A 12,681-nucleotide genomic window follows, 5' to 3' on the forward strand; every position below is an offset into this window, starting at 1 on the left:
AATGAGAAGCATAATGGTTTGCAGACTTAACACGGTTTAGAAATAATTTGTTCATATTTTTTGGTGTTATCTGTCGTTTACATATCCTTCCTAAAACACAAAAGTACCAATATTTCCAAACACCTAAATTAGCTAAAAATTTAGGAAATGTTACAAAACTATATTTTCTAGAATTTCAGAGAATACTTTAAATATTGACTGGTTATTTTTTACACAGTGACGTCATATAGGCAATGGCATAATACTTCTAACATACACTAGGTCACGCGTCAATGGTGAGCGCACTGAGTATTGTGTATTGGAAAACGGGCAGTACCGTAACTACAGTATGTATGGCCTACTACTAGTATATAAAGTAAATCCGAACTGGTTTGCTGAAGGTCGAATTCCGCAGGCCACGCCGCGCAAGATGTACAAATCAGCTCCCGGCGATACACTGCAGATCGCAGAATTGTGTGCATGGTTTACCACCACTCTGCCTAGCTATATAGTTGTGTACAATACTGTATGAGTTTCTTGTGAGTGCATGTCCATCTTAATAATAAGTCGGTTCGTACTTTTCATAAATTACTTTTTGAATCATAACTATCGTGACCGAGGATATCTTGCAACTACGTGAAGCTCGTCTGGCAAATTCTTAATGACTAAATTCGCTTCACGTAATGAGTAAGTCGTACTTGATTGGTCAGTTTTACCTCCGAGTAATGAAAAACTCTAACATGATTGGTCAATTTGGCTCCACGGAACAAAAAGTCAGCTACGCGTAGCAGCTCCACGTTGTGGCGGTTGCGGCCTACCATATCAGTATCCCATATGATATTTCTATTGTAAGAAAATTTTATTTGTTGTCACGTAAATCACAGGTTTCGTTTAAATGTACTAACTGGAAATTAATTGTACTAATTAGTGAGGACCGGTATTTTGCTGTGGATATGTTTAACTGCAATTTTGATGTAAAACATTTGAAATCCTGGGTAAAAATTTTGATAATATTTAACTCTTTGAGAAAATTATTTTATAAAGGAATGCTGGTAAAACCAGGTGCAATACAACGTACATTATTGACACACTATCACGCTCTTTATCTTCGTCAATAATAGAATAATCGATTTCAATCGAATTGAATGCATGAGTTTGTAGTTGACTACTGAGCGACCTAAGCGATCGATTGCTAGCCAATCAGATAGAACTCCTTTTCTTGCGTTCAGTGAAATATCACTCGCCTGTCGCTCACTACCACTCGCCCGTCGCTCACCAACGGAGTATTAAATTTATATTTATCGTATAGGACGTCGACGGTGTGCGGTACCTTATTTCTTATAAACAATTTTACCGTAGAAATTGTTGATAGCCGGTCCTATCCCCGCGTAAATTGTTATCACTTAAATGACCGCAAAGGATGGATCTACGATTAGCTCAGGTTGTTGAGACGTAAACACGAGCGTTTTTTATGACGGATAAAAAATCTTAGGTCTTAGATGGATCTACAATTAGCTCAAATCATGTGGGCGTAAATACACACGTTTCCTATGGCGGATGAAAAACCCTAAGGGTTGACGCAGACATCCCCCCCCCCCCCTTCTTTAACGTTTTATTATGTGACGTCAGTAATGTAATGAATACCGTGTCTTTTGACAGTTAACCAAAATCTGACTCTACGGTTAGTACCAACCACGAACAACTACACGGGTCTTCTGGAAGTGTTTGATGGAACATCAAATTGGGGCAGCGTTTGTGGACGCAGAGCTTGGAACTTTTATGCAGCAGATATAGCATGTCGACAACTAGGTTATTCGTCGGCACAATCTAGCTTTACAAGAACCACTACTCAAACGAAGCATGTCGCATTAATATATGATGTCAACTGCGGAATTAGTGGTCACAAAAACAAAACCTCTCTAAACCAGTGTGATTTTCCTGCTTGGCGTCATAACTACCAAACCTGTTTCCCGTACCAAGTAGCTGGAGTCGTGTGTTCAAGTAAGAAATGTTCAATAGAGGCCATCAGCCTTTCGCCATCTTGTGGGTACAAATGATACGTGTGTTCATGCGTCGGACACTACGCGCAGTGCGCAGCTTGCCACGCAGCTGTTATCACTCATTGACACAGTGATTTTACTGTTCACGCATGCATGGAGATCGAAAGAACATCACAGCGTGTACCCACAAGATGGCGGCATATGACGTCACGTTGATGGCCTCTATACCATATTTCAGACATTTGTAATGAAAACTGGAGCCTTTTTATGATATTGACCCGTGTAGCTCAACATATGACATTTGACTTTTTTGCTTATAACTAATGGCATGTATGATGGTTTTTTAAACCAATGATTGCGCAATATTTTCAGTTTGTCCCCTGTATAGAGTTTGATAACCAAAAACTACCTCTACAGAGTTCAACCACTGATTATTTCGGTGCCATTAGGACATATCAGAATCATTTCCGCTTCACCAAATCCGCAACTGATGCGCAGGTACTCTCAGTGACTTGTGTTTATCACCCCCCCCCCCCTATTTTACAGCTCCCCATTTTACACATGGGTGGAGTGAATCAATTGAGAATTAAGCTATCATTCCCAAGGACGCAACACACTGGCCGGGGTTGGACTCGAATGAAGCTCGCGCCTTAACCATTAGACCACCATAATTTTATCCAGCCCCCGTATCACTGGCACGCGAGGGGTCCTGGGTCGAAATTCGGGGTACCAAACAACTTCTTTGTTCATCTTCTATCGTTTTTAGTTCCTTCTTTCCTTTCCAATAGCCAAAAATCACATGGAGGGTTAGGGAATATGGATAATAATAAATTTACTAAAATATTGTTTAGTTTTAACATTACGGGCTCGTCTTTAAGTGTAATTATACATTTTCTACGCAGTTTATTACAAACATTTTCTCAGCTGGTTGTCGCTCAAATAATGATATAACTAAATATAGCTTTTATCATATTGTTTTCAACATGGCTGTTTTTTCTCACTATTAACAGATTCTGCGGTAATTGATTTTTCAAAAAGTGATGTGCGATTATGGGGAACCGAAGATGAAACCGAAGGAGTCGTACAAATAAGAGCACCAACCGAGTCTGTCTGGAGAACCATGTGCTTTCCACAACAATCGAGAGTGAGTTTATTTACTTACATAGTATTGAACATTTTAATTAATCTACTTTTGCATTTATATTCCATCCCAGGAAAAAAAAACACTTTTCCTTACCAGAACCACACTTGGCATATGTTGCTTGGGTTAATAGAATTGAAAAAAAAAACCACGGGCCACCTCAATTTTTTCCCTGAATCCATGATGGCGCCCAAAATCACCACGTGTGATTTTACTGTTCACGCATGCATGGAGATCGAACGAACATCGCAGCGTGTACCCACAAGATGGCGGCATATGACGTCACGTTGACGGCCTCTATACCATATTTCAGACATTTGTAATGAAAACTGGAGCCTTTTCATGATATTAACCCGTGTAGCTCAACATATGACATTTGACTTTTTTGCTTATAACTAATACAATACAGATTACTATTTTTCCTCGTAATCCTACGGCATGTATGATGGTTTTTTAAACCAATGATTGCGCAATATTTTCAGTTTGACCCCTGTATAGAGTTTGATAACCAAAAACTACATCTACATAGTTCAACCACTGATTATTTTGCTGCCATTAGGACATATCAGAATCATTTCCGCTTCACCAAATCCGCAACTGATGCGCAGGTACTCTCAGCGACTTGTGTTAACCCCCCCCCAATTTACAGCTCCCCATTTTACACATTGGTGATGTGCGATGTACAAAATATCATCAAAATAACACGATTTATGTGAATCAGATGCCATCAATTTGCCTAATATGTATCCATAAGCCAAATATTCAAACTGATTGATTTCAGCCAATGTCTCATCACTTGACCATGAAATAAGGTTAAAAATCGATGATAAACAATGTTTTGACATTTTTATGTGAAGCAAATGCCACCATTTTCGCCTAAAATGTATAAGCAAAATATACAAAAAGATTAACTTCAGTCAATGGCTCATCACTTGACCTTAAAATATACAAGAAGGCTGCCATTTGCACTGTACAGGTTAAAAATCGTTGAAAAAACAATGTTTTGACATCTTTATGTGAAGCAAATGCCACCATTTTCGAATAAAATGTATAAGCAAAATATACAAACAGATTACCTTCAGTCAATGTCTCATCACTTGACCTTAAAATATTCAAAATATATAGCTGCCATTTGCACTGTACAGGTTAAAAATCGTTGGAAAAACTATGTTTTGACATCGTCATGTGAGGCAAATGCAACCATTTCAAGTTCGCCTAAAATATATATAAGCAAAATATTCAAACAGATTAACTTCAGTTAATGTTTCATCACTTGACCTTGAAATATTCAAAATAGCTGCCATTTGCACTATACATGTTACAAAAATTTTTTTTAAAAATGCTTTGACATCTTTATGTGAAGTAAATGCCACCATTTTCATCTAAAATGTATCAGCAAAATACTAGTATACAAAAAAAATAACTTCAGTTAATGTCACATCACTTGACCTTGAAATATTCAAAATGGCTGCCATTTGCACCGGTTAAAATCATTAAAAAACAATGTTTTGACATCTTTATGTGAAGTAAATGCCACCATTTCCATCTAAAATGTATAATCAAAATCTACAAACAGATTAATTTTAGTCAATGTCTCATCCCTTGACCTTGAAATAGTCAAAATGGCAGCTATTTGTACTGTACAGGTTAAAAATCATTGACAATATAATGCTTTGACATCTTTGTGTGAAGTAAATGGCACCATTTCAGCCTAAAATGTATAAGCAAAATACACAAACAGATTAACTTCAGTCAATGTCTCATCACTTGACTTTGAAATATATATATACAAAATGGCTGCCATTTGTAATGTTCAGGTTAAAAATCATTGCAAAATAATGTTTTGTCATCTTTATATGAAGTAAATGCACTGTATAGGTTAAATAGCATTGCAAATATAATGCTTTGACATCTTTAAGTGTGATAAATGACACAATTTTGGCCTAAAATGTATCCAGATGCAGGCCTTGCCGTGTAGATTTCAAAGGCGAGTGGTCAATCGCTCGCTACCTTGATGCTAGGCGAGTAATTGAATCAATCACTAGTGGTCGAATCACTCGCTAGTGGTCAAATCACTCGCTAGTGGTCGAATCACTCGCTAGTGGTCGAATCACTCTCTAGGTCTGAAAGAGCAATCAGTATGAAACACATAAGCACTGCTGACATCCTGTCTTTCAGAAATCAAGACTAATTTATTACGATAAATTGAATACATTGGAAGTGCTAAAACTTGAATGTAATTTAGATTCAAATTGGGTGATTCGCATCGAGCGATATATATTGTCTATGGTGAGTGGAAAATCGCTCGCTAGAAATTGAGGCGAGCGGTGGCGAGCGAGAGCGATCGCTCGCCTCAAACCGCAAGGCCTGCAGATGTAGGCGAAATACAAAGTGATTAATTACAGTCAATAGTCACCATAGGCTATTTAATAAAATTCTCAACTTATAAATGTCCACATTCATTCACCCATTAATTTGTCTGGGACACACTCTATGAGAAACACATGCTGGATGACTATAAGCGAGTTATGGAAAAACGCTCTTTGATTTCATTTGTCTTCAGATTTACATAGAAGCCAGTACCATTGGATATACATTTTGTTCGATCATCAGTGGATATGCCGAACCTGCTATAGCGGAAATAATGGAAGACTGTAACCTGGCACAATTCGTTTCGAACATATCCAGCATTGCATTGGTAGCAGCATTGGAACTCGTTTACGATAATGCGTTGAATCATGACGTTGCTAGCATAGTACAAGTTTCTGCATCAGAGGGCTCGTGTTCTGATTATTACCATTATGGTTTATTCCTTGGATGTGCAAAAGGTAAATGTTTGGTACAGCTGCTACAGCTGAATCATTGTGCACTTTGTGATAAACGCATGAGAGTATCGACAAATGAAGTCCATGTTCAAAGTTATTTTAAGGTATTGAGAATTTGACCCCCAATGACCTTTAGAGGTCATGAAATGTCAAACAGGGGTAAAATTTAAAAATTTTCCAGTCTTGTTGACACATGCACCAAATTATTCCTCTCATCACAAGGAGTCACTTTAACCCGGCCCTATTTAGGCAAATTCGACTGCTCAGTGCCAGAAGTGCAATTATTGCTGCCCTGTGAACATTTATCAATTAATACACATTATAGTGTACTCATCTACACATGGAAGCTGTAATTGCACTTACCCACTTCTGACACTGAGCAATATATTCTTGTTTTGTACACACTGCTTTATTGTCGAAATTGAGTTATATGCAGAACATGAAAATGAATTACAAATATGAGCTGACCTTAAGAATCGACCATGAGGCGGGTTGGTATAGTCCATCATAGGTTTGGCAGAAAACCAGGTACAAATTGCATGATCGTGGAATGTTTAGCCAAAAATCTACTTTTCCATTATAGTTTTGTTCATGGCCAGAATTTTGCGAGTGCGCACTAAACATAGAGTTTGCGAAATGAAGTTTGAAAATTTACTGCAATTTCCACGGCAACTGGAAATATATCGATTGAATGTCTTGCTCACAACGCGAACGACTGATCAGTTACTGCACGAGCAACGTTTTGTCGCTTAAACTCGGGACATGTGTATCAATGACGGATCAAAAGAAGGACATGTGTATAAGCGACTGCATCCCCGAACTGCATCAAACCAATATCTGTGATCAAACTTCTGAATACGAATTTCGACAGTATTTTTTGTGGAACATGAGAGCACCTCAGACCTATCGAATTGCATTCTGAATACGAAGCATGTCTTTCTGATATCAAATAATTTTCATTTTTGAAAATCATAATATAATACAAATTTTATGACAAATTATAAAAATTTGATATTTTTCAAATTTTTGATATTTAACAGTCCTCGAAGTAAATTATATAAATCTAATGATATATTCTTAAAGTGTATGTAGCAGGGAGGAAAAGCCGACAGTCAATTGAAAATTTTACCTTTCATATTGAAGTTATGAATTTTTTCCCAAAAAGACCTAATTTTTTGGTGTTTTGGGGAAAAAATCCATATCTTCTATACGAAAGGTCAAAATTTTCAATTGATCGTCGGCTTTTCATCCCACCTACATACACTTTAAGTATAAATCATCAGATTTACAAAGTTTACTTCAAGTACCGTTAAATATCAAAATATCAATTTTAATGATTTGCCATAAAATGTGTATTAAATTGCGAATTTCAAAAATCAAAATTATTTGATATCAGAATGACATTCTTCGTATTCAGAATGCAATTCGACATGTCTGATGTGCTCTAATGTCCCAAAATAAATACTGTCCAAACGTTCATACCCCAGCCCTTAAATAAATGCGTAATTATTTAACGTTAGCTCTGTCAATTTGATTTTTCCATTTGCCAACACAAAGCGTAATGAAACACCAATTTTTCTTTCATTTCCCTCCTTCCCAATTTCTCTCCTCTTCCCCTCCTGTTTCCTCTTCCCTCCCTTCATCAGATTCTCTTCTCCCTTTACACTCCATCTGTTCTGGCTCTCTCAAACTTACCCACTCTTATAATACTCCACTCCCACTCCAGGGCACTATAATAGTTTCCCCCTCCCCAATGGCGTTGTCAGGGTTTTCCTGGGGAGGGAGGCGAACTTCAAGGGGAAACATTATTGACATGAATGGGCTAAAAAGGCTTAAAACGTAAAATATCACGGCGGCAAGCACACAACACGGGAGGGTCAAGAATGAGGACAATATGTCCAATGGGGTGCTGTACCTGGCTACCACTACTGCACCTCCCTGTCCACTTCCAATACAATACCGATCTTTTCAAATATACTAAATCTCACAGGTGCCCAAGGTGCCTATAGAATTACGATTCAGGTCTTTATCCCTATTCTTTGACATATATGGTTCAATGTATAGGTACCGCGAGAACGTTGTAGTGCAGGGCGATATATTCAAAAAATTTATTCATCTATTGCTTTGGTAGTTAATCCTTTTATTACGTCATTTCTACGGCGAATAGCTGTACATTGGTAGGAAATAATACAGATATAATTATCACGTTTAATGAATAGGGAAGGGGTTGCAATCACCCCTTCAAAGTTCGTGTTACAAAAGATTTAGTTTATGAATAATTCTGTATTAGGTTTCAGCCCCCCGCCTCCCTCATCCATTGATGTTCTACCTCAGCGCCTGGGAAGGTTACGAGGTCAACACGCTCGTTTACAGCTTTTACTGGTGAGTGGCCCATCCGGGTTTTAAATTTCAACTCGGTGTATTGTGCAAAGTATTAATCATACTATGTTGTACTGTGTTATTACACTTATTTTTGCATATTGACCATTTCCACCTTTTGATCTGTAATGCCTTTACTTTAATGTACAAAAGCTTCCAACTGATTGTCCAACCGTTCCTTCATGCGAAAAGGTTTACAAGGAATAATTGGGAAATTTATCTTTCCAGAGTTGAGCTACGAGAATACCAGTATCTTGGTAACTACTGACAGCAGTTGTCAAGGGCGTTGTGGTTATCAACTTGGACTTGCCAGATGTCGCTGTGATCCTCAGTGTGAGCTATTCCAAGATTGCTGTTATGATTATCACGAAACCTGTTTCTCATCAATTAACGAAACAGGAATTGTAGAACCAGCTTTATTCACCTGTGTGTTCCACTAGATAGAGTTTATCCTGATATCGGTTCAGTTCTGCTCGTCAGTAAGTGTCCTGCTAACTGGAGTAATGATTTGGTACAGCACCGTTGTGAAACCTTACCATCAACTTACACTGATCTTGCAGAACGACTTCATTTGGAATGGCCTGTCTCAGATCAGTATGGTGAAAACTTTCAAAACATCTTCTGTGCAATATGTAACGGGAGAGATTTCGGTGACATTCAGCCTTGGGACGTCAAGTATCCTACAAGTTCGCCATTCATGACAGCAGGACAGGAAAATTCTGAAAAATGTGCGACACATCATGAATTCGGAAAAGTGGGAAAACGTCTTCGGGATTGCCTTCCTTCAATAATTGATACATGTCCATCACATGTTAACATGTCCATAGCCAGGGTTTGTGAATCTTACTCCAACTATGTGTGTACAAAAGATGGACAGTATAAAAATAACCACTGTGCCCTCTGCAATGGCGTTGTCGTTGACAGTACGACCTCATGTAGTAGTATTAGTTTTCTAGGTTCAGTTTGGCAGATAATTTGGAAGTTCAAAGCAAACACGCCGTCTTCAAATGCGCGTTCTCGGTATTGTACAGATAAAGACACTGTCTATGATCCATACACAGATGAATGCAGATCATTCTCGTGTCCACCTGGTTATACGTTGAACAACAACAGTGAATGCGTTGTGGCGGCTGGCAAAAGCGATGTCATGGATGGTTTATGTTGTCGCCAACAATTGTCTTGGATCTTTTTTGCATATGATAGATCATCTAATAGCCACAGAAGCGATGACGGAATGAGTGGCACAAACATTTCGTGTCTTCTTCAGGAACTCAACATTTCAATGTATGATGAAAATTCTCACTGGAAAGAAAGTCGTTACTTCGGGGTGTACTCGGACAAATATCTGTTTCAAAGTGATAGGATTTGTAATATGGCTGGAACATTAGACGTCATTTTTCGTACATCCGATGAGATTGCCAATGTTTGCAACAACATGTTTATTGTGTACATGTTCATGTGCAATAATTTCCCTTCAATAATGCTTGTGACGAAACTTGGTTCAGTGGTAAGGCCAGCGAATTTATACCAGTTAATGTGTCTCATGTTACGGAGGTTTTCTTGCATAATGGCCAATACATTCTCCTTGTGTTCAGCCTCCACCAAGTAACCTACACGTATGATATACATCAAGGAACATTCGTCAAAGATGAAACCGTGCAAGTATGTGGTAGGGTTATCAATCTCCTACATTGCCGACTAATCACACTTACAAAAGACAATTACACTGTCATCTCGACAGAAAACGGCTCAAGCGCAATCCATTTTGGCAACGTAACCTTGGAGGAAGAAGAGTATCTAATGTATCCTGATGGCCGAGTTCAGATTTGTGCTGACATGACGAGATTCGTAAACAATTTCTTTGTCTTTTCTGGAAATCTCGCCATAGCAAATATTATAGGGATTAGTTTGTCTCTTTGTGGACTTACTGTAACATTTATCTTACACTGTTGTTATAAAGATCTCCGTCACTTTCACGGTCGTTGCATCATGATACTCAGTGTCTTTCTTTTCATAGCTCAGCTACTGACTACATTGTCTGCATATATTTCATTTCCACCCGGCTTTTGCGTCTTTTCAGCATTAATCAGTCACTATGGCTGGCTTGGTGCTTTCTCATGGATGACGGTCATTGCTCTAAACTTACTGCATATTTTTCGGGGCTCGTTGCAGACCGTCGAAGAATGGGAGTCAGGTCATTTTTGCCGCTATGTAGCTCCAGCCTTTGGCTTTGGTGCACCGTTTATCGTTGTCGTTATTTCTCTCTTTCTTCACTTTACTCACGAATCATTTGCGTACGGAGCAGAATCCATATGCTGGATATCTGATTCTGTCTGTAATTTCTGGGCATTTGGCTTACCAGCTGGTATTTTCCTTGTGGTAAATACAGGGTTGTTTTCAGCCATCGTAGTGTTGGTCTTCAAAAGCCAAAGACGTTCTAGGGAACTTCGCCACCAACAAGAAACTATTCGTACATCTGTAAGAGACATATTACTTTGTTTCAAGGTAAGTACGTGGATTAAAGGTATTTGCTTTCTTATAATAAATATACTTTTGAAATTTTCAGGATTGGTCGATATTTTATATAAACTGGGCTCAAAGAAAAACTTATAATTTTTCACAAGGTCATGTCTTAAAATCCTGTCCATAAGAATGAATTGAAATTACACACATGATTATTTCAATACTCTACTCTAAATACTGGTCAATAACCAAACAGTTGTCCAACTAACACAACAGCGAACCACATTCACAGCTCAATAATTGGCATCCAACACAAGAAATCTGTGTGTAATTGGAATAGTGTGGAACAAGACCTGTTTCGTGAAGAAAGTGTGTGAAAAGCAGGGCAGCCCCATTCCACACTATTCCACTTACTCTTTGGAAATTATCACCTGTGTAAGAATCTTGTACGCATTCTCAGATATTTCTTTTGCTGAGTGCCAAGTATTCGCCTGTGAATGTGGTCCAGAAATCTATTTCCGTGTCAGTGCATGTTGCTGTGGTGTCAGTTGGACAACTGCTTAGTTACTGACATGTGTTTAGAGCAGAATATTGAAGTAATCATGTGTGTAATTTTGGTTCATTTTTATGGACGGGATTTTAAGATATGACCTTGTAAAATATTACAAGTTTCTTTTTGATCCCAGTTTAGCTAGAGTTTCTTAGGTTTTATTAATCGGACTTAAATGTGTGAGAATGTAGATTCCGAAGCCGACCAATAACTTAAGGAAACGAGTGCGGTAAATCTGAATAAAGCAATTATACTCTCAAATCAATTGGTAACAATAGCTATGTTTTTGAATAATAATACAATAAACTGAAAAATAATTATAACGTGAGATTTATGGATGTAATTTGCTGATATGTTCGCATTTCAGATCGAGGTATTAATGGGTATCACGTGGATCATTGGCTTCCTTGCATCATTCCTCGATAATGAGATATTATGGTGGGTCTTCATCATAATAAACTCCCTTCAAGGTGTTTTCATGCTTCTGATTACTCTATGTAGCAGTGATGTGCAGGATAAAATCAACAAGAAGCAGCAAAGAAAATCAGAACCAAAGACCGCTCCACCAACCGTAGAGCCACATACCACTACCGCAGCCGCAGCCGCAGAACCAAATACAACAGCTGCAGAGTCAATACCACTCCGACAACCACAGATTCATATCTCTGAACGGTAAAGCACTCGTACATCAACCTGATCGCCAAACAAAACTGCATTATGTGGTCAGTTTATATCACTATATACGACAGATTATGAAAGCGAAGTCCAGTACACTGTGTATTAGTTATGATACGAGATACAGGCACCGTGCAATATTGCGATTTATTCCGTGAAGGCACAGTCACAACCCTGATTCCATAATTATTTAATGTAAGATGCCTAATCAAAAATTGCTGTGTATGATCAGAATAATTATGATCTTTATAAACATTTTACAGACCGTAGTTTACTTGGACGACCAGGTTGCGTACATGATAGGTACCATCACTCACATTAATATTCTTGTTTTACTTTAGATTAGTGACACATTAGCTACCTGATCAAAACTAAGCACTGCGTTACCCACGAATTCAAAGATAAAGCACCATATATGTCATTGAATGTCCTTCAATCAAAATGAAACTATTACCGTTAGAAAGACGTTTGCATGATCTCTCATCCTATGTAAAATGATCGAATTTCACCAAACTTTGTGGACTCTAGAGGCCATTAAGTCAATTTGGCTAATAATTTTGTTACCCGCGTATCAAAAATAAAATGATCGTGCTGAAAAATGTAAAGTGAATATGCCATAAATGACTATATTATTAAACGAAGTTTCGTTCTATAATTCTGAGGTCCAAG

This window comes from Amphiura filiformis, chromosome 19, assembly GCF_039555335.1.
Source record: "Amphiura filiformis chromosome 19, Afil_fr2py, whole genome shotgun sequence".
In the NCBI taxonomy this organism is placed as follows: Eukaryota; Metazoa; Echinodermata; class Ophiuroidea; order Amphilepidida; family Amphiuridae; genus Amphiura; species Amphiura filiformis.